Here is a 22,561-nt window from a genome sequence, read left to right as displayed (position 1 = left end):
CAGTAAATGGTGTTCCATGAGATACTTCTCACTGTTGCTGTTACAGGCAGGGTGTGCTATGTGCTGAAGGATGGTGCTGTGGCCACGCATAAGTGCTGGAAGAGTTGGCCTGTGGAACATCACTCTGGGTTGGAGGTGATCAGGCAAGACAGGTAGGAATGACATTTAAATGGGACTTTGAAGGACAGAGAGGCTTTGGATGAGTGGAGCCAAGTGGGAGGACCTTCTGGGCAGAAGGGATGATGCACAGAAAGGAGCTAGGTATGAAGTCTCAGGAGAATTCGAGTTGAGGTGGAAGCTGGAAACCCATGAGGAAATGCTCCCATTCATCCGCCTACTGTAATAGAAGTGACTACCTTCAAAATCACTTTCTATGTGCCACTTTGTAATCATCGCGTCTACTGTTCACAGCCATTCATCAGGGCAGGTGACATTATCCCCTTTTGCAAGATAAGCAGTTGAGGCTCAGATAGACTAAAGAAGGTCCCCAAGGCCATGAAAGTAAGTGACACAGCCAGGACTGAGATTCAGGTCTGTCTCCAAGGTGTGCCCTGTCTGCACCGGCATGCTAAATACCAACCCCTCCCAGGCCCACCCAGATGACTTTGTGCTTCCATTCAATGCACCTCGTTACAAGCCAGGGGAGGGGTTTATAGAATTAGGTTGGGCATTGTCTCAGGACTCCAGCAGCTTGCAGTTCTGGTAAACACACACAGCATGGGCGCTCAGCTGGTTGAGAAGCACAGAGGAAGTGTGGCATTCACACGGGCTGTCACAGCCTCCCTTATCAGACTACATGCTCTCACCCTTCCAGGTGGGAGGAGGCTGTGATGGTCAGTCTACTCTGCCGGCAAACAGATGGTGGGGTGGGGACAGGTGAGGTGCTCTGCCTTCTGCTTCACCCCTGCCTTCTGCCCTTACCCCTAAGATCCACCAGGATGGCATCAGTGAAGAAGGAGAGAGGCAAAGCCTCAGGCTGGGACACTCTGGCTGCTACCAGGCTCCAGCATGGGGAATTTTAACCTCTGTGAAGCCTGCTGGACTGCTGTCTCAAGACCAGGTGGTGACAGAGCTCACAACGGCTGCTGACGGTCTTCCGGCCCCGTGATGATGTCTGCTTTGTTCTTGGTCTCTTTCAGGAATATTTCAATGCAAGTATTTTTTTGTCTTCTCTGAATCCATCTCCTCCTGGACCCTCACTGCCAGCTGCTTGCGCCCACGTGATTGAACCATATGAATCAGCTATGCGATTGGCAGCCGACCTATCTGAAGGCTTGGCCACCTCAGTCAAATATACTCTCCCCTACCCCGCCCACTTAATTCCTGCTCCACTATCTGATGCCCCTGAGAATGTGCCTTCTCATCTGCCTGCCAGGCCACTTCCTTATCCTCACCTCCTGCTGGAAGCCTTCCCCAACTCCAGTGGCCTGTCCTATTTCTAGACCTGAGAACTCCCTAGAGCATAGCTTCTTGGGTAACAAGATTCTCTTCTACTTACTTATCCATATGTACGTAAGCATGGGAGGTCTGTGAAGGCAGGATGCATTCTTTTCCTGCCTCTTCATCTTATCCCCAATACCCAGCAAGGAAGGGTACAGGACTTGGTGATGTTTGAGGGATTCAGCAGTGGAGGCAGATCTGAGACATTCTGATCAAAAAGAGATTTCCATAGATTACCAAGGATTACATCTAGCTTTGCTCAATAATGCAAGACCTCTCATGATTTATTAGCCACTGTCTCCCACATTTATTAGCCAAGGGGCCAGGACTGAGCCTTGGCACAGATGAAATGATCTGTTTTTACCTCCTTTGGAGGACCTATGACTCCAGCTGTGTTGAATTACCTGGGTGCAAAGGTACCTAAAGTCCCACTCATCAGAGTCACACTTAAATCTGTGGCCCACCACAAACCCCAGCCCAGAGGCCCCAGTTAGATGGAGAGGAATCTGACAATGACAAATAGCCTGGTTCTTGCCCCAGTTTTGCAACTGGCTTGCTGTGTGACCTTGGAAGAGTTAGTCCACCTTTCTGAGTCTTGTTTTCATCTGTATAATCAAGGGTAGTGGCCTAGAGGATTGTTACGATGCTTTCCAGCTGTAAACCTTTGATTCTCTGACTCAAAGGCAAGGCTTCTTGAATAAATATATTCCTCTCCTGACAGCCAGCCTGGGGAAATCGATAATTCTGTCAGAGCATCCTTGCAGTAAACCTAGAGCTCTGCAGTCTCCCCCAAGGCTGGAAACTTTATCTTTATTCATTGTTCAACCTCATTCTCCCTCTCCTCGGCCCTCCCTCCAGCCGTGTTTCGCTACCCCACTCCCAATCCAGGACGCTGCAACCTGTCATGAATGAAGAGTGGCTGGTCACATGGCCCGGTCACCATGGCGACGGATCCCCGCAGACAAAGTAGGCATCAAAGTCACATGAGAACCCCGGAAAACTGGCTGAGGTATTTATAGAAGCAGCGGCTGGTGCCTTTATGGAAATGGGTCTATATTTGACTCTGGTACTGAAACCTCCATGCTGTCCCTGGGGCAAGGCAGGTTTTGCATCTGATTCTCTCTCCTCATGCCTGGTGGGGCAAATATTCCCCTCCCCTTCTTGTTGTCTCCTGGCACAACCCCCCACCCCTACTCCCAGCTGATGCCGGTCCTGCCAGAGCTGACTCCCCTATTCTATTTACATTGAACGATGCTTCCTTCCAGGCTGGAGTTTGGGGCCCCAGGATGCTGGGTGTGTTGGGAATTTGAGACACCCTTCTTTACCCTTTTCCCCATGTACAAACTGGAGGAATGTCCTTGCTGCTCTCTAAATACTAGAGGGATACTGCTTTTCTCAAAGCCTTTGCCACTTGTTTCTTCCTTAAGAGTTTGGAGGTTGCTGGTAAAGGGAGGGAGGATATTTCTGTGTCCAAGCCACAGAAAGGTTCAGCCACCTCTGCCCTTCATGGGTATGATAGTCGTGTTGCAGAAAAGCGAGCCAGCAGGAACTGTTGTTTTTGAGCACTCACTTTATAAGTTATCTCATGTAATTCGCACCACACCCTATAACATACTGCTTTTATCCCCATTTTACAGATGAGGACGAGGACGCTCAGAGTCAGTGTGAGAACCTGGATCATCCAATTCTAAAGTCCATGCTCTTCCCACGGTGCCCTCCCATGGAGTGTGGCAGATAGTGTGCTCAAAAGGAGGAGGCAGGAGGAAGGCTGGCGCTGAGGACAGATACACAGAAAGGGCAGTCTAGAGGAGCAGGGAGAAATGCATTTTGTTATTTTAATGAACAGGTAACACAGGCACATAGTCAAGAAAAAGAAATCAAACAAAATTAAAATAAGTCCAATACTAAGTTTCCCTTCTCAGGGTCCTCTAGAGGAAGTCACTGTGGCTGGTTTCAGATATTCTCCTTCCAGAGATCTCATGTGCATATAGGAGCAGATATGGATGTACTGAATATATATGGTACAGACATATGGCACGAAATTCAAAAGGCGGATGATGAAAAGTAAATCTTTCTCCCATGCCTGCCCCCACTCATGCACTTCTTCACCCTAGAGGCAAGCATTATTATGTTTCTTATGTACCATTCCAGAAGTATTCAATGCCTCTGAAAGTACCTGTATCATATACAAATGGCCATACCCGCTGTACACTATTCTGCATTTTTTTTTTTCACTTAACAATGTGTCTTGGAGATGTTTCCAGATCAGAACCTATAGGGCAGACCTGTTCACTTTAATGGTTGCAAAGAATTTCATTGCTGGAGGTACCATAAATTATTTAAATGGTTTCTTGTTGATAGACATCTAATTGTTTCCTTTTTTTTTAAATTACAAACACTGCTACAAGGGGTATCTTTAAATGAATGTCTTTAAACAAACACGTGCAAAATGAGTATGTGACTTCATAATTTTGATAGATATGGCCAAATGGTCAATGCGTATGTGCCTTTATAATTTTAATAAATATGGCCTAATTATCTTCCACAGAGATTGTATAATTTAACTCTTCTCTCATTAGGAACATGTGTGTTATTAACTTTTGGTCATTTGTTTTAATTATTTGCCAACATAATAGGTAAAATGGAATCTCATTATTTTTCAATTTGCATTTCTCTGATTATGAATGAAATTGAACATCTTTCTACATGTGTAAGGGCCTTTATATTTCATTTTCTATGAGATTTCTATTCATACCCTTTTCTATCTTTTTCTTACTGATTTTCAGAAGGTTTTTGCTCATTAAAGAAATCTGTCCACCTTCTTTAACAATCACTCAATGAATATTTCTGAACACCTACTATGTGTCAGGACTGTTCTAGGCGCTGGTGATACAGCTTTCATCTAGTTTGCTTTCATCTTCAAACAAATGAACAGGAAAGTGAGTGGAATGCCAGATGGTGATACGTGATTTCAAGAGCAATAAAGCAGAATGAGGCAAAGGGAAAACCGGTGATCATGTCATATTTAGAGAGGTCTCACCACCCATTTCACCCAACATAACAATTTTTTCTGTGTTTTCTTTTTCCATAGTATTTTTATGATTTTTAAAAAAATAATTGGACTTTGCAAAAACAAACTTTTTTGATACAATTGTACATATTATGAGGTACATAGTGATGTTGTAATACATATAATGTATAGTGATCAGATCAGAGTAATTAGCATATCCATGATCTCAAACACTTATTATTTCTTTGTATTGGGAACATTCAATATCTTTCTTCTAGCTATTTGAAATCATATAATATATTATTGTTAACTGTAGCTGTAACTGTAGTGCTATAGACACTAGAGCTTATTTCTCCTATCTAGCTCCTATCCCTCCCTTCTCTCTACCCTTCCCAGCCTCTGGTATCCCCTTTTGCAAAGAACAAACTTCTGACTTTGGTAATCCTTTCTATTGTATGTTTGCTTTCCTATTTGATTAATTTCTACATTCCCTCCTTCTATTTCCTTTGGGTCTATTTTGTAGTTCTTTCCCTGCATTTTTGAGATGGTTGCTTGGTTCATTTATTTCAACATTCCTTCTTTTCTATCTATTTAAAGCTATAAATATCCCTCTATATACTGCTTTTGATGCATTCCTGTGGCTTTTTTTCATTTATCAATATTGATACATCTACAATTTATTTTGGTATGAAGAGTAAGGTAAGGAGTCAAACTTACTTTTTTCAAACGACCAAATCAGTATCATTGATTAAAAATCCATCTTTCTTCTGCTCATTTAAAATATAACCTTTATCATGTTCTAAATGACCGTATCTGAGTTTACTTCTGGACTGTGTGTTCTGCCTCATGTATTTCTCATAACTAAGTCCACACTAATTTATTTTTATTTACTTATTTATGTATTTTTGAGGCGGGGTCTCACTCTGTCACCCAGGTTGGAGTGCAGTGGTGCCATCTCTGAGTCCACACTAATTTAAACTTGTAGCTTGTAATGTGTTTCACCCTCTGGTAGGCTAATTCCTCACCTGACACCCACTAATTCTCCCTTTCCTAATTCCACTGCTTTTTCTTTGTTTCTTTTTCTATATGAGTGTTAGTTTAACTAGCTTGTTTAGTTAAAAAGAAGAAAAGCTTTTGTTATTTTCACTGGGGTCATTTTAGAATCATGGATTAATTCAGAGAGAATTAACATGCTTCTTCTGTTTTGTCTCCCACTCTGAGGACATATAATTTCTTTTCCTATGTTCACACCTTCTTTTGGATCTCTGAGTAGCATTCGGAAGCTTTCTTCACTTAGATTTTCTAGAAATCTTTTAAAGTTTATTCCTAAGTATTTTTCTTTTTTATTGTTGTTGCTATTGTAACTGAAGCATTTTTTATATCTTCTTACTACTGGCTGTTGTATATCTGAAGGTGTAGATATTTAATAAGTTAATTTTGTATCCAACCATGTTACTGAATTATCTTGTATAAGTTTTTTAGTTGTAAATTATTTTTTATTTTTATTTTAATTTTTTGAGACGGAGCCTTACTCTGTAGCCCAGGCTGGAGTGCAGTGGCATGATCTTGGCTCACTGCAGCTCTACCTCTTGGGTTCAAGCGATTCTCATGCCTCAGCCTCCCGAGTAGCTGGGATTACAGACCGCACCACCACACCTGGCTAATTTTTGTATTTTTAGTAGAAACGGGGATTCACCATGTTGGCCAGATTGATCTTGAACTCCTGACCTCAGGTGATCCGCCCACCTCAGCCTCCCAAAGTGCTGGGATTATAGGCGTTAGCCATCGCGCCCAGCCAGTTGTAAATTATTTTTTAAATGAGGCTTTCAGCCTTTAAGGGAAGAATGCACATTATATTTAAAACCCCCAGGGTAAATGGCTATTTAAGGATTCGATGAGCTAATAAATGTAAGTTGCTTAGAGTAGTGCCTGGCACATCTTCTGAGCTATCGCTAATAGCAACAGTGATAATATTGCCTTGACTTTACAGAGTTTCATCTCATTTAATCTTTACAATGACCCCCATGAGGTTAGAGGACAGATTTTACTTCCATTTTCCAAATAAAGATTCTGAAGGTCACATTCTTTTGACATAGTGATATGTCAAAAGTCACCTGTTAGGCCAGACATGGTGTGGCTTACGCCTGTAATCCCAGCACTTTAGGAGGCTGAGGTGGGCGGATTGCTTGAGTCCAGGTGTTTGAGACTAGCCTGGGCAACATAGCAAAACCCCATCTCTACAAAAAATACAAAAATATCAGCTGGGTGTGATGGTGTGCACCTGTGGTTCCAGCTTCTTGGGAGGCTGAGGTGGGAGGATTGTTTGAATGTGGGAAGTGGAGGTTGCAGTGAGCTGAGATTGCGCCCCTGCACTGCCTGGACGCAGAGTGAGACTCTGTCTCAAGAAAAAAAAACAAAGTCATCTGTCAAGGTAGTGCTTGGGTCAGAATCTGAGTTTTTCTGACTATATACATCACATTGTCTCGAAGAAAAGAAAGAGAGGTGAATCTTTTTGTAAAGTGAAGGGTCCTTCAGAATCACTCGTTCCAAAGGTCTGCTTTGATTTTCACTCTGGATGTTCACACACAGGTATGTTTAGCTGGGGGGCACGCCTGCCCTGCTCGATAAGGATTCTATAGAGTCAGATTCTCCAGGGGCAATATGCTGTGCCTCTGAGCTCCAACAAGCCAAAGAGGCACGGCTGCCTTGGGAGTTTGGGCAAGGGGGCCTGACCTCTATTTGCGTATGCCTCTTGCTCCTGTGAAGAGTTGTCCAGTTGTCTCCTTCATCACGGGGCATGGTGGTTCGGAGGCTCCTCTGAGTCATGACGGAGGAAGGTGAGGTGACAGGCATGGGAAAGGATTTGGAGGCACTTCCTCTTGGCCTCCAGGGCCTCTGACCCCTCTCTGCCCCTCTCTCTCCTCACATTCTGCCCCATTTCTCCTCCACCTCCCTCAACCCTGCTCGCCACTGGGGTTTGTTAGTGTCAGGAATCCTCCTCAGGCCCTGCAGGGAGGCTTCCATTTTATAGTCTGAATGAAGAACTTTCTAGAAGTTCCTGTGAGGTGGAACCTGGGAATAGAAATTGAAGTCTCCTCTCAGGGAGTAGGGATGCTTCAGAAGGGTTCTGAAGTTTCTACCTCCCATTTAAGCCTAGATAGAAAGTCATCCCCACAATGTCACTATCATGCTCTAAAACTTTCAATGGCTCCCTATTATCCTCTGACATAAGTAGAGGCTTTCCACCGTGACATGTCAGGCCTCCACATTAGAGAATCAAGATCACCTTCCAGCTTTAGTTTCCACTAGTTCCCTAAGCCCACAGCTTCTAAATGGCACACCTGGATCCAGACCCAGGTCTGTGAGATCGGGTACATGCTGATCTTCATGAGCTAATCCCTGCTTGTTCTCTGTTTCTTTACAGTGGTTTCCTAGCTCCGATAGGAAGCTAGATGGACTTGTTTAATCATTTTTTGTCTGAAAAATGTAATTCTGTTAATGCATCTCAAATTTAAGTTTACTGTTTTAGTGGCTGTTTCACATTGTTGCCTCATTTTTCTTTAGCTTGGAATAAACTAAAACTCTAGGTAGTTTTCATATAAACTCTGATGGAATTGAGAGATGTATATGGAGAGAGAGAAAGAGAGAGTATCAATTTTATTTCTTTCTTCAAAGCAACATAACAAAGTCCCCTTGTCACTGGTTTAGGAAACATCAGGAAACATCTCTTATATCTGAATGAAGTTTGTCACTGTCTCTCCTTTCCTCTGGAGCTGCTTTGGGGCTCTTACTAGGCCCTGGTCCCTACAGAGGAAAGTTGTTTAGCTCCTTGACATCTTCCAAGTTGTCCTTGGCTGACTGTAAAACCTTTCCTCTGGATTCTGCCAGGTGCTGGCTGAACTTAGCACAATACCTGACGGACAGTAGATTTCCCCCAAATATGACTTGCTGGACTTGAAACCCAGGCCACTGCCTGCAGACAGGAGCAGGTGGGCACGGAGATGTGGGAAGGGCTGCCACACCCAAGCTTGGCACCAGGTGGGCCAGGGGAGAAGGGGCAGCTGCCTACTCTCTCCTGAGTCTGCGCGAGGAAGTCCCTGTCCCCTTTCAGATTTTCACTGCTCCTTGCTCAACACATGGCTCATGTTGGGACAGGTGACCTTCTGGACAGCCTGGCTTGCAATGCAGAGCTCCCTCTGTGGGATCAAAGTTCTGTTCCATCCACACAGGATCCCTGGATGAAGAGCTCTGACCTGAAACATCCCTCCCCACCACCCCCCGCCTTCCAAACTCCTGATCCCGCCCCTCACAATGTTGTCATCTTCACCTTCATCATCATCATCATTATCACAGCGGCAGCAGTTTACATATATTGAGTCCTCGCAGTGTGCCAGGCTGCTGTTATAAACGTGTTGCTTGGAAAAAATCTCATTTATTACTCAACACCCTGTGAGGAAAGGAACTGTTATTATCTCCATTCCACAGGTGAGGATATGCAGGCCCTGAGACGTCCCAAGCTGGCAATGATGGGGTGAGACGATGAACCCTGGCACCTCCACTCCTGGGCCGAGTTTTTAACCACACCCTTAGTGTGCTGTCTTACTATGCTGCCCCCTCGTCCCTGCCTCTGAGAGCTGAAGCTTCATGTCTCCTCATTTTCCAACCCAGGGTGGCAAATGTGCTTCATTTCTTCTGCTGACTCCACCTGACTGGTGATGTAATGAGGCCAAGTAGGGTTTCAATGGGAAATCAACCCAAAATGTATTAGGGATGGTGGCCATGGGCAAGGAAAGGGAATGAAGGAAATTGGAGTGTCATGGATGTGGGTTAGCCCTGCAGAATCATGGAGCTCGTGTTCCAGGTCCCAGTTTCTACTTCCCCCAGGGAATGACACTGGCATTTGCCTCTTCCTTCATGTAGAATGCCACCTACCCACATGGATCAGCTTTTTCCTCAGAGGCCACAAGAGGATAACCATATCTCAAGGCATCACACAGCCTAGCATTCATTCTACAGGTACATTTATACAGTAACGATGGGTGGCTGGGGACTTTCTTGTCAGCTGTGTTTGAGATTTTGAATGCTAATTTGGTGAGGTTTACTCATCCTCTTTGCTGATCTAACACAATCTAGGAGGATGGGGTTCCTATGATGGCTATGAGAAGAGGCCCCACTTACTGCTTACTGGGTGAGGGAAATCTCAAAGGTGTGGAGGAGCAGGTGGATAAGTGGTCCCCGGTCATCTTGCTACTTCCACACTTATTCAATGATTACAGGGATGTTCTGGTTATTTATTGCTGCATAACAAATCATCCTATACTGTAGTGGCTTAAAACAACAGTCATTTTTTCTCCCTTGTGGTTTCTGTGGGTCAGGTGTTTGGGAAGGACTGAGGGGCAGTGGTTCTGCTTCATGCAGTGTCAGCTGTGAGGCTTGGCTGGAGGCTGGAGGAGCTGCTTCCAAGATAACTCACTCACATGGCTGGCAGGTTGGGGATGGTTGTAGGTCAGGAGCTCAGCCAGGGCTGTGGGCTGAGGGTCTCAGTTTCTCTCCCATGGGCCACTCCATAGGCTGCTTGGGCTTCCTCACAGAATGGTAGGTAGATTCCAAGAGCAAGCATACCAAGACAGAGATAATGGAAGCTACTGTGTTCTTATGGTCTGTGTCCAGAAATAAACATGATATTAATTATCTTGTTTACATAGTCTCAGAGCGCAGATTCAAAGGGAGGGAATATAGACTTCACTTCTTGAAGACAGCATTGTCAAAGAATTCTGAGGCCATGTTTTAAAACACACACAGTAAGGAAACTCTAATAATTGTGCCACCAAGAACAAAGGAGAGGGTGTATCTCAGCATCTGTATGTTTAAGACACTCAGAAACACAAACACGACTTAGGTGAATTGCAATTTGGGTTGTTTCCATGTCCTGGGAAAAGGCCAATATGTCCTCCTACATCTTCCTACTTAACATAGTTGGGAATAGTATCTTTGAGGCTTATGTAGAAGAAGATGAACATTAGGAACATCACTTCAATGCCTTTCTTTTCAGGAAAGCAGGCTTGAGTGGATGGGGGATAGCTGGGAAGGAAAGGTTAGCCAGTACATGTGTCTCCTCTTTCAAGGAGGACTAGTGCTGGGATGAGTGGATTAGGTCATCGTGTTGGATCCACCATGTTTGACACGGCTACCCAGTGTGTAAGCTTTGACTGAGCACCTACTGTATGTAAGTCACTGTGCTGGGGCTGTACGGCATGAAGCTATGAAGAAGAAAAGGTCCCTCCCCTGTAAGGAATCACACTCTAATTTGAGAGGAAGGCATAGACACGTGAACACAGACATATGTTATAAAGCCCTAAAGGTTGGGATTGAGAACAAGGACTTTAGACCCAGGATGCATCTCACTGTATGACTTGGACAGATTATCTAACCACACTAAGCCTTGATTTTCCCTTTAGTGAAATGGGAATTTGAATAATACTGACCTTATAATATTACACTGCATAAGTTTATATATTTCCATATGCCATAGAAAAGGAAGAATTTGTTTTCTAGATGCTCAGAGGAGAGTTGGCCACTGACAGCTGGAGTGTTCAGGAAGATTTCATGGTGGAGGCCTTTCTTCCCATTCCATGTCAGCCCCTTCCTGTGGCTTCAGGCCCACCTCCCCATGAGTGCTGTCATTGAGGACACCTCTCAGGCTTCATCTTTTTAACTTTGCTGCAGATTTCAACACTGTGAACTACCTTTCCTTCTTACAATTTTCTTTCTTTTGTGATACATGTCATCTTCTCAGCTCTTGACTCTTCTTCTCTGTCTTCTTTCCTGCCTCTCCTGATCCTCAGAAATAAGCACGTCCTGCCAAGCGTCTATCCTCATGACCATCTTCTGTGTGCTTCCTCCAGAGGGTCTCGCCTTCCCCCAAACCCTTTATGGTTATGACTTCCAAGTGTGTGTCTCCTGCCCTCTTTCCTGGACTTTCTACTCATATTTCTAACCACACCTTATGTATTCTTTCATCAACTATTTATGGACAGTCTACTGTGTGTTAAAGTTGGGCATGGCCTCTGTCCTGTGGAGCTTCCACATCAACCAAGGAGACTGTCCCTAAGCAACCAGTCATGCCCTCAGTACTTAATTACAATTGTGACAAGGGCTAAAAAGGAGGAGAAAAGTCCAGCTGGGAGGTTGACCCAGTTCTTCTCCATGGTCAGGAGAGGGTCCAGTTCATGGTGAACTCTGTTGGACGAGTGGGCAGGCAGTGAGGGAAGAGAACAAGGGGGACTGAGCAGATCCCTGTCAGAGAGGGCTTATGGGCTAAAGTCTGAGTCAGGCAGGAGTGGGAGGGTAGGAAGAGCTGAAAGAAGGGTGGTGTATTAGTGGGCTACAGGGAAGGCCATGGGGGGAGGGGTGTGAGATGAGGCTGGAGACAGGGAAGGTCCCTGAAAGACATGCTGAAGATGTGGTTGCAACTCTGCAAGCTTGAAAAGGGTGCGATTATATTTGTACTTCTAAAAGATCACTCTTGCTGCTATGTGGAGAGAAGGGAGTAAGACTGGAGTTGGTGTCAAGAGGGGACTGTGAGTCCAGGTGAGTGATTATTGTAGTTTGGAATAGGCAGTTGGGGCCGGGAGGTGATGGCAGCAGAATTAAAGAGAAACGACCAGATCCCAGAGGTGAGTAGCAAGTAAGATCTCCAGTATTTACTGATAGATTTTATGAAGGGGGAAGTCTCAAGGGTGATTATTGGGGTTTTGGCTGGCTCAACTATTCACAGAGCCAGGGAGCACAGGAGGAGAAGCAAGAAGCCAAATGCTGAATGTTCTGCAGGGTAGATCTTTGAATGCTGAGTTCATTTCTTCAACATGTGTAGCTCTGTGGAGCCAAGTGGAAAGGTGGAGTTGGAGGGTGAATATGTGGAGCTCAGAAGACTGTCTGGAATGGAGACAGACATGCAGAAGTCATCGGTGTAGGAGATGGTCTAGGAAGGGTAGAGAGTGAGAAGAGGGTTTGGCTGGGAGACATCCAACACTTAAAGATCAGCAACGGAAACTGACGGGTGAGCAGAAGGCTAGGAGGAAAACCTGGGAGTGCGGAGTTCCAGAAGGGGAGGGAACAGAGTGTCAGAAGGAAGGAGACGGCATCCACAATAAGCATTACAGAAAGGTCAGTAAGATGAGGACTGGAAGATGTCCTGTGGATTTAGTGACACAGAGGTCACTGGTGACCTTAGTGAGATCCTTCTTGGCAGCATGATGGGGCAGAAGTGTGTTAAGGAGTGTGTTGGGGTGAGGAAATGGAGGCAGAAAATGAAGAAGAAATGAGGGATGAGAGCCTAGTGACATTTTTTTTTTGAGATGGACTCTAGTGACATTTTAAAGGAAGATACTTGCATATGCTCACGAGCTGCTAAAAAGGATCCAGGAGAAAGGGAAAGTTGATGAGACAGACAGGAGAGACTGAATTAACTAATGGGTGGCTGAGGTTCTCAAGAAGGTGTGGGGCCATGGGACCCAGGGGACAGCTGGGGGCTGGTCTAGAGAGAAGGAGAGACTCTCCCTACTGTATCCAGGGAAGAGGGAGAAGAGGGTACGTGCAGATGGAAACAGTTTAATTCTCATTGGAAAACCGAGGGGGCTTCCAAATGAAGTAAGGCAGTTCCTGAGACAGCAGGGAAGTATGCCGTGGGGGGAAAGTAGCATGAGTGTTTGGGGAGAGTTCTGGTTGGAATGGCCTTGATCAGAGTGGGGAAGTAAGTTGACCAGAGAATCACAGGGAAGTCCTTAGGAAGCGTGAGGAGCCCACTTGAAGTTGGTGGCCATAAAGACAGACAGAGACTGGTCTGTGGTGTGTTTCTGTCTAGAGAACTTGGCACAAAGAAACCAGGTATTAAGTTCATTCAAGGTTGGGGTTTCACTGGGTAGATGTGATAAAAGGCAGTGAAGCAAGGGCATCTTCTAGTTGTCACCTTGATAACTCACAGACATGTCATTTTCAGTATGTCCCAAATCCATTATCTCTTTACCTTCTTCCCCAAATCTGCTCCTCTTTCTAAATTCCCCATCTTGATTAATAACAATACAATCATCTAGTAATACTCCCAATAACAGTTATTTATTAAGAACATGTTATCTGATATGATAACAGATATTTTACTATTTTTTTTTTTTAGAGAAGAGCACTTGCTATGTTGCCCACGCTGGGCTTAAGCAATCCTCCCAACTTGGCCTCCCAAAGTGCTGGGATTGCAGGTGTGAGCCACCGTGCCTGGCCAATACCAGATATTTTAGAACAATCATCTCATGATCATCATAACAACCTTATGGGGTATGTACCATTCATTTTACAGACATGGAAACAGAAGTTCAGAGAGGTTATGTCACTAGCTCAAGGTCTCTAGTAAATGGCAGTCAGGATGAAAACTTAGATCTATGAGGCTCCAAAGTCCTTCCCCTTTCCCATGACCACACCACCTGTAAGTTCTCTTGCCTTAACACTGCCTATCTCTGATAGGTTCCTTCCTCCCACCTCCCACACCACGTCAGTTGTCACATTCTATTTGTTCATCTCTGTCCTGTCTCTTGCTACTTCCTGCCATGCCACTCCACCCCATCTGCTTCCCTGGTTGCTTCCACCAGAATGTAAACCCTATAAGGGCAGAGATTATTATCTGTCTCATTTTCTGCTGTCTCCTCAGGGCCTGGAACAGCGTAAAGTAACCATTAGGCTCACTAAATAGTTGTTGAAAGAATTTTTCTATCAGGAGATAATTCTCTATGGGTTTTTTGTGTTCCCACAAGTCTTGTGGGCAGAGGCACTGATGACTTTTTTGTTCCCATTATCTTTTGGAGGATGGTTGCATAGCAAACAGCCTCCAACGATAGCGTCTCCCTCTAGCGGAGAGCAGCTCTGTTTGCTGTCCAGTATAATAAAGATATGTCTAAGGCAAATGTCGGGCAAGTTTGCTTGCAGCGCATTATAAAAGATTGGGGTTTCCTAAGCTTGGAGTTTCTCAGTGTGTGTGGTCCAGTCTCATGTCCCTCCCATAGGACTTCAGAGTTAAGGGAAGGTGATCTGAACATGAAGCTTTTGCAGCCTGCTGTGCCATGAGTAATTAAAGTCCTTTGTGTCTGGCCCAGAGTTTCCCGTCTTCCACTGGCATCCATGAAACTGGCAGGGTAACTTAGATTGTAAGTGTAAAATCTCAGACCCTTCAGAGTTCTTGACAACGGCCCTTACCACCTTTCACTAAGACAAGTGAGACAACCTCCATGTCCCATTCCTCCCAAACACCTCCCTTGGATGCCAAAGGCCCTCTTAGTGTTCCCTAGAGGAGAGAGAATTCATCCAGACTCCCGTAACAGCCCCCCAAGGCCCTGGCAGGATGGCTCCTGCCTCCCTGTCTAACTTCACCTCTCATCATCCCCACCCCTGCTCCAGCTGAGGCAACCACAACACCACCCCACGCATATATTTCTACTCTCTTGCATCTATGCCCTTGTCATGCTGTCCACTCCACAGGGGTCATCCTTCTCCCCTTCTGACTGTCCATCCTTTAGGCCAGGATCTTCCAAGAGGCCTACTCAGAGACCCGTCAGAATTTCCCTGTCACTGTCTCCCCACTTTACTCATCTTGTACGGTTCTCCAATCCTTTCGCTTTGTACTGTGAAGACCTGGGTCAACCCACACTGCCTCTCCGGGAGGTTCCATTCCCTCAAGTCTGTGATCCTTTCAGCCTCTGCAGCCCCTGGCATACAGTAGGTGCTCAACAGATGAGTGATGTCCTGAAGAGTTGACCTGCACAGGGAACGGCCTTGCAGAATGGTAGGATGGAAGGACGGAGGAGTGGAAGGACATCTCGAGGAAAGGGAACAGAAGCACGGAGGTGGAAATGTCTAGGGCAGGGGAAATAACCACATGAATTGAGATTGAGTTCATGAAAGAAGGCCAAAAGAGGTGAGTCTGAAAAGAAGAAAGTGAGGCCCAGGGTCCAGGAGGGCTTTAACCATTGGGGCCCCATTCTTCTCCGAGGGCAGAAGCCCTGGCGAGGGCTCCAAGGTCTACATCCCCTGACCAGGCGCCTCAAGAAGCTAAGCCCGCTTGCGACTCCCTCTCCCGCCCCACGCCCACCCTCTCCGCCTACGTCGGCCATCAGAGCCTCGCTTGCTGCCCGAGAGCCTCGCATTGACGCGGGCCCGCGCGTGAGTCAAGCCTGCGTCACGGCGCCCCGCCGCCAGGGTGGCCTTTCGGAAAGCGAGGGAACAGTGCGCGCAGCGCTCCGCCCAGCTCCGTTCCGCTCCGCAGAGCCGGCGCGGCCAGGGCGCAGGGAGGGCGGCACTCGGCCCCTGTCTTCGCAATCCCGCGCGCTGTCTCCGCCGTGGGACCTGGGTCCCCGCGCCGCTCCTCTGAGCCCCGAGCGCGCGGCGGGCGGGAGCCAGGTTGGGACTGGTGGTGAGGCAGGGAGTGAGGAGCGAGCGGTGTCGCGTGCGCCGGCGCGCAGCTCCGGGTAGCCCCAGCCCCAGCCGGGGGCCTGTGGCCCGGGGGAGGAGCTGTGCGTCCGCGACCCGTCGGGGACCGCAGCTGCTCGGCCGGAGTGCACGGGCCGAGTCTGCGCGACTACCCACGCGTGACAGGTGAGTCGCTGGCCGCGCCCCGCCTGGCTTTACCAGGCCGGCCACTGCAACTTTCCTTGTTCTGGCCCCGCCCCAGCCAGGGAGGGCTGAGGAGCAAGGTGCGAGGCGGCGCTGCCCCCGCATCCGCCCGACCCTGCGCTGGTCCCGGGCTCCTCTCGCCGCTCCAGCCGCCGTTGCCTGGCGACGGAGCCCCGGGGCCGGCTCTCCTTCGCGCATCGGGGTGCCCAGCGGCGTACGCACGGGTTGGACACCGGGCTTCAGCTTCTGGTGCTCAGAAGGGCCCAAGAACTCCGGAGGAAATTGGGCTGAGCTGCGGAGGCAAGCGCCCGCGGAGAACCGGAGGGGGCCTGCCCGGCCCATCCGCGGCTTGAAACTGCGCGCCCAGGGCGCAGTTCCACTGGGAGCCTCCTACGCAGCTGGAGACCCCAGCCCCAGCCGCTCGGCCTCAGGCCTGTGACCTTGACAGTAACATTGGCAAGCGAAGCAGAACTCTCACGCCCGAGATGAATATTTAATTCTCAGTCCTGGGGCTGGTCCTCGCTGGATTCGGAGCTAGCAGAGAGCCCTTCCTCCCTCGTGGGAAGCGCATCTGGGGAACGGAATGGCTGAGACAGGGGACGTGCGTGTGGTGCCCATCTGGAGGGGGCGCCGTCCTGGCCGGGCGAGAGGCCTCTGCTACATTTATGCCTGTGTGCGCCGTGCTCTGAAGCGATGCTGGATGCTCGCAGTACTATGGGGAGGGCCGCTCCCCTAGGGGCGCGGCCGCCTTGGAAAGAAGCGTGATGTTTCCTTTTAAAGCCCAGACAGCCCTGTCTGAAATCAAATTCAGAAATCCCAAGGCCATTCACCTTACAGGACCTAGGCCCTGTCAAGTTGGCTTTAGAAAATATGTTTTGATCCCATTCCTCTTTCCTTTTTTTTTTTTTTTTTTTTTTAAAGAAATACTTTAACAGGCCTTTTGGATTAGGAGATTTCTAACCAGAGCTACCTTTGGGGCAATTCAGCTGTGAACTTGAGGCAGGTGAGGGTGAGTTGGGGAGACAGGGAAGTGGTAATGAGGAGGAAGATTCTTTTCCGGGCATTGGCCTTGTTAACAGGAACTTCAGGAACAAAGACAATCCTGTAATGGCTCCAAAAAAATTCAGCCAAAACTTTAGTTAGCGCCTAACTGTTAAGGCCTTGCTGGACACGCTCACTGATGTCTGGAGAACAAGGTCAGAGTGTGTTGAGGTTAACAGTGGGAAGTTCTTGTGTCTTCTTCTGTGCTTACGTTATCCCATGGCTCTGTGAGGCGGACCCATCACCTGGGCAGGAAGAGCTTTGAAGTCACACCTGATTGTCCTTGGCCATGGCCCATCCACGGGGACCATCAGAGGCTTTAGCTCCACTGCCGGATTTTTCTCCAGTGGAACATCTGTGGCTAAGTAGGTGGTTGAGTTTCAGCGAATCCCTGCAGCTCAGCCTGGAGGGTGACTCAGTGCAGAAGGCAAATGGTGCCCACCAGCTCTGATTGGAGTGAGTTTGTTTGGCCTGAGTCACACACAGAGTCGTGTGTCAGCTGTTTGTGAGTTGATTGGAGTTCTTTACCAGGACTCGTGAGCAGGAATGGCCTGAGCCCAAGTGTTTTGGGCAGAGGTGGGCAAGTCCTCTGAGGGAGCTAAGCAGAGCTCTGGCTGCTGAGCAAGGGTCCTGGAGCTCTGACTCCTTGGGAAGGTGAGCAGGGCCAGGCTGGGCTAGGCAGGGAGATGGGGAGAGGTGAAGGGGAGGGTAAGGAAAGGCTCTGTGATTGTGGTCAGAACTGGGCCCAGTGTTCTGCCATGTGCCAGTGGGGTGACCCTGGGCAAGTCACTTCACCTCGGGAGTCTCAGTTTCCTCAGTTGTAAAACAGGGATGCCCATGATATTATTTCTGCAGGCTTATTTTGAGCCAGGTGCTAGACACAGCAGGTGCTCATTAGATGTTAGTTCCCCATCCCTTCCCTTATGGGCCTTAACCAGAGGCAATTCTTTCTCTCATTGCTTCTGCTCCATCATGAAAGGGGATGTGGGGACACATGAAGGTTCGGTGCTTCCCATGTGATTAAGAAGGACCTGTAACTCAGCTTCACATAGACCTGTTTCCAACCCTCAAGTCTCCCCATGAGACCCTAAATTGGGAAGCTTGATTAAGAGCAGGATTAGTGTTGGGGTAGGGGTGGGGTTCAGCTGTGCTGGGTCTGCTGGCTGCCCTTGGCCACCTGCAACAGCTCTGGGGTGACTCCAGCACCACAAACCTTGACTCTTTGGGGTTGTTTCTGACTGTGACCTGGTCCCAAGCTGCAGCACGTGCTGGGTGGACTTCAGGGGTCATTTCTCTTTGTTCAGGTCTTGCCATCCTCCTCCCCACCCATTCTATCCATAATAGAATTGAAAGTTACAGGAGAACTGTTCAGGAGAGCTGAGACTGGCCTCTCCTGGAGAGGAAAGTGAGGTGTGTGATTCCTGTTTTCCTGAAGGACCCTGGGCCCCTAGTTTTCTCCGTCTATAAAATGTCCAGATTTGGTGCTGAGCTAAGATGTGTGTGCCTTAAGAGTGAAGGAAATAAGGGGATCCCCAATGCAGCAAGAAAGAAGCCATGCTGCCTCAGGGGACTCTGATCTGCTACTGGAAATGGGTGTGTGTGTGTGTGTGTGTGTGTGTGTGCGTGTGTGTATGCATTGCATTCACCATTCATTCTGTAGCCAATGCCCTCCCCATTGGATCCAGGAGCAAATTCCAAGGATGACAGAAACAGAGATGAAAAGATTCCAGAGAAGCAGGTTCCTTCTGCTTGTGTACCCTCCCTTCCTTTATACTCCTTTTCTGTCCAGGTTTGCTGCAGCAGGACAATTCATCATTAATCCCTTTAAAGCTGCTAAGATAAGCAGCAGAATAGTTTAAAGGGAAGATGGATTTAAGCTTTTTTGCTAGAACTAGCTCTGAGTTATCACTCGCTCCCAGACTGAGCTACAAGAAGTCCTCACAGCCAAACATCTGGAGCACCAGGATGGGGGAAAAAAAACCTGTCACCTCAGCCCCTGTGCTTCCCTCCCCTGAATGATGTTGCCGGCCGCCAGAGGTCAGAAGCACAGTGCCATAGGTAGATCTGATTGCTAGAGCACTATCCCAAACTCAAGTGGGGCAGTGATCTGTGAGGAAATGCCTACTTTGCATGCTTTTAGGAGGGGTGAGTGCTGTTCTGGATTCCAGTGGCTCACACTGTGCTTGGCACAAATTGATAATATTCAGTTGCTTATTGAGGCTTCTGTGCTGTGCTAAGTGCTTTATTCCCAGGCCATCTCATTTAATCTTCACCACAATCCCAGGAGACAGATATTGCTATCTCCAGTTTACAGATTGTAAAATTTAAGGTTCAGAGAGGTTAAATAATTTGTTCAAGGTCACACAGGTAGTGAGTGGCAACTAGAGAAGTGGAACTCTATCAGTCCAAACTTCATGTTCCTAACCTCTATGTGATACTTTTCCGCAATACATTCTTAATAAATGCTGACAACCTAGGCATTTACCCAAACAAGATTGTCTAGAGCTGTGGGTCCAGTTTTTTTAAGTTAGTGCCCCGGGAAAGGGGGAAATGGGCCTGTACTAATTGGAAATTGGTGGAAAACAAACATAACCAAATGTCCAAGGTTTGGGGAATATGGTATTTGGCTCCAGGTGGGTTGAAATCCAGAAAAAGATCCTAGGCTCCATCTTGGTGCTTTCTTGTCCTTTCCCTGCCCTTCTCTTCCTGACCTCTACTGCCCTTGACCTCATTCCCTTAAAATCTGTGCAAGCTAGGGGTTCGTGTGTAGAGCAGTGAGAGGAGTCAGAGCCGGTGGATGTTGCCCTGAGAATTTCTGCATATGCAGAATCAAGGACGGCCACTTGCTGATGGGAGCTTGGTGGGTCAGGTTTCTCTGCTGAAGAGTGTATGCCAGGGATTTGTAGCAGTTTCTGGTGAGGCCCCAGACCCCAGAGAAAACTGCTAACGCTTCAAGGTTATTTACAGCAGCTGCTGGCAGGGCTGCTTGGGGAGATTCCACTTGCTTCTCCGTGGATCTTTTCCCACGGAGAGCCCACTTTCTTCTCACTCCAAAACTCTGCCACACGTGTCCGTGGCCGTTCTGGGAAACATGGCAACTGATTCCTCCAGCTTCTCTGTCTCTTCTCTTTCTCTCAAAAATCGCCATCCCCAGAACAGGCCCATGCTGTCCTAGCCTGCCCATCATCTTCAAACCACCTGAGATCTCAGTGGGGAAGTTCCTGAAGGTGAAGAACTGAATGTAAGTATTAATGCTCCTCACTAGCAGTGGACGAAGAGGACTTCCCAGAAACCCTTGCTCATAGGCAGCCATTTTGTGGAGATAAGTCCTTTGATAATTCTCTTTCTCTTCCTCCTCCTCCTCCCATGAGTGATTCTTAAAACATTGCTCATTTATGGGCAAATCCAGTTTTTTTTTTTAAATACATAGTTAGACATTCAATATGTACAGAAAATTCACATGTAAGAACATAAGCTCAGATGCAATATGAATTACTGTGTACGCTTATTCTCATGTTCAAAACCAGGTGTGTTTTGTTAGAGAATGATTCTGGGTCAGGTGAGTTCTAGGCTGCCTGAGTCCCCAACTAGGGAGTTGAGGCACAAAGCCCTGTCCAGTCTATGTCCTCTTGTGGAGTGGGAGTGAGGCACATATAGAGCAGAGGAGTGAGTACCCCAGCTCACAGGCCCTGGGGTCACCTCATTAGCTGCAGTTGTCCCACTGAGCTGCCACTCTGCCTTCCCGAGCCTACCTAGCAGTTTATTTGAAGATAACAAGTTGCCTGTCACTGTACGCCATCATTTCTAATTAGTGGTTTACTTAGAATTTCTGCTGGATTCTGCATAACACTAATTTACCACCTTCTATTTTGCTTGCAAATGGAATTCACTGGTCCACACCCCAAAATTCTGCCAGTTACATTTTTCTTTAATTATAAGACTCCTGGGTTCCTGAGGCTTTAAATCCCACACCAGCTCTAAATGGAGCAGAAGCAATGTTTGCTAAAACTACCTTGCAAGAGGAATGAATAGTCACTCGATATGGTGGTTCCAGAATGTACTGCCAAGTGAGTATTCATTGAGGACATGGGTCTCCCTTCCTTTGCCCAGGTCTAAAGGAAGGAGAGCAGATGTTCTGTACTGCGCAACCTGGGGCTGGCTCTCAGAATAACCCGGTGGGCGCTGTCCATGGTCCTGCCACACCACTGGAGCCATCTGCCTGCTAGTAATTTGGGACTCCACATAACAGCTGAAAGGAATCTCCTTGACCAGTTCCCCAAATTGCTTTATATTGTGAGTTTTAGAAGAGAACTTGGTCAAGTGAGGAAGATCCTGCTCTCTGGGAGAAATGGTGGTAGATGGGCTCAGTCCACTGTTGACTTCCTGAATGTATCATTTTGCAAGGCTGCATGGTGCACTGCAGAACTTCCCAACCAGTGCCACAGATGGGTAACATGTGGCCCAGAAATAATGATGCCCTCATCCCTTGGAATAGCCTGGGATGGCCTAGCATGGTGGCGCCTCCTCCATGTACCCCAGTGTGCCATGCTAGTGTTATTTTCTGTGTCATGACATGCAAAAGATTGGAACATACCAGTATGTCAAAAAGAATATAGCTACAGTTTAGTAGATGACAGTCTGAATCCCCGCTCTTCCATTTTATGGCTGGGTAATCTTGTACATGATAGAGGCTTCTTTGTCTTGAAGATAATAATTGTATTTTATCTTAAGTTGTTGGGAGGATAAATAACATATGTAAGCACAGTGGGTCACCTGTGGCTTGTCCCAATAGGATGTTTTTCTGCCCAGCCCTCTACAAAGCTGCACTGGAGGCTGGTGAGAAAAGAGACACAAACCCTTCTCATTTTCAGGAAAGAGACATCATGTTGGGACTGTAATTAAGAGTTTCTGATCACTATTCCTTCAAGAGCTCTTCAGCAGTCCTTTTGGTAACTCAGGTAATTGAACACCCTTGGTTCTCTCTGTCTCTTTCTAAGACAACAGAAAATAGTGGTTTTAAGAAAATCCAGGTCAGATTATTTTGGCAGATGCTGTGAGGACTCATCTGTCCCCATGCTGGTCCCCCCATGAATGAGGAAAGAAGGGAATGAGGCTTTCACTAGTTGTTCCTGGACTTTTATATGCACATCTGGTTTTAAAAATTTTTCTTTTTCCAAACTGGTATACTCTCACGGGTCCTTTATCTGTCTGAGACCTGGTGTGCCCTTCAGCACCTCAGGTCCTCAGTTTCCCTTTTTCTTCAAATCTTAAGTCTCATCCAACAGCCTGATCCATATCACCATCATCACTTACCTACCCTCCCTGTTTCTTCACTTGTCCTACCGGCAGCCATTGATCCCTATAAAAACAGTCAGGTCAGGCCGGGTGCAGTGGCTCACACCTGTAATCTCAGCACTT

General features: G+C 47.3%; 1 protein-coding gene across 2 annotated transcripts in view; it reads left to right on the top strand.

Annotated features, from left to right (window-relative positions):
- Positions 1 to 15,706: 15,706 nt before the first annotated feature.
- The window catches only part of SLC6A17 (solute carrier family 6 member 17), a 53,036-nt gene continuing 46,181 nt past the window's right edge, over positions 15,707 to 22,561 (top strand). The window contains exon 1 of one of the 2 annotated variants that reach the window (XM_054446733.2): positions 15,707 to 16,084. The gene's annotated coding sequence lies outside the window, so the exon portion shown is untranslated. The remainder of the gene's footprint in view (positions 16,085 to 22,561) is intronic. The other variant, XM_054446725.2, reaches the window with a different exon arrangement.

This window comes from Pongo pygmaeus, chromosome 1, assembly GCF_028885625.2.
Source record: "Pongo pygmaeus isolate AG05252 chromosome 1, NHGRI_mPonPyg2-v2.0_pri, whole genome shotgun sequence".
NCBI lineage: Eukaryota > Metazoa > Chordata > Mammalia > Primates > Hominidae > Pongo > Pongo pygmaeus.
The sequence above is the reverse complement of the archived record's forward strand: the minus strand, read 5'-3'. Positions and strand labels throughout refer to the sequence as shown.